Source organism: Xenopus laevis, chromosome 5L, assembly GCF_017654675.1.
Source record: "Xenopus laevis strain J_2021 chromosome 5L, Xenopus_laevis_v10.1, whole genome shotgun sequence".
Classification (NCBI taxonomy): Eukaryota; Metazoa; Chordata; class Amphibia; order Anura; family Pipidae; genus Xenopus; species Xenopus laevis.
In genome coordinates this window covers 70,575,722-70,576,340 of record NC_054379.1, presented here as the reverse complement: position 1 = coordinate 70,576,340, position 619 = coordinate 70,575,722, and positions in this window count along the sequence as shown.

The following is a 619-nucleotide window of genomic DNA, read 5'->3' as shown; positions in this document are numbered from 1 at the left end:
AGATGTTTGCTTTTAAACAGGTGACCAGTAAATGCTACCTGTTGATTGGTGTCTATGGGTTACTGCCCCATGGCAAACTTAATGCCTTTTATTATATAACCCCCTTATGGGTGACAAAAAAAATTTGAAGAGCATCATTGGAGTCTATGGGTGTCATGCAGTGACACTTGGTGAAAAAATTGGTTCATCACTACTCATGAAACTAACATTTGAGAAATCTGTTTAAACATCTTAAAGTTGTTTGCATAATCCCCCAAACTGACAAGAAATAGAGACAAATCCAACTTTGGAAAATGTATACTGATGATCTGCATGTAATGACATGGTGATTGATCTAAGCAAGATTGCATCTATCTGTAATTGTCATTGGTTTTACACGATAAGTCACATGGAAAAACTTTAGTTTGTGCCACATAAAGCAATGTAAGTGATAAATATCTATCTACACGTTTATTAAAGCTCACTTCTCACATCTAAAGAAAACAAAAAGTTGGTTTTAGGGACCTATATTAAATTCAAAATGTGGGGATCACTGCCCTGCACTGAGTTGTAAAGGGAAAATCCCCTAAATATGTGAATTGTGTGGATATGTATTGCATTAAAAGACACATAAACTAAA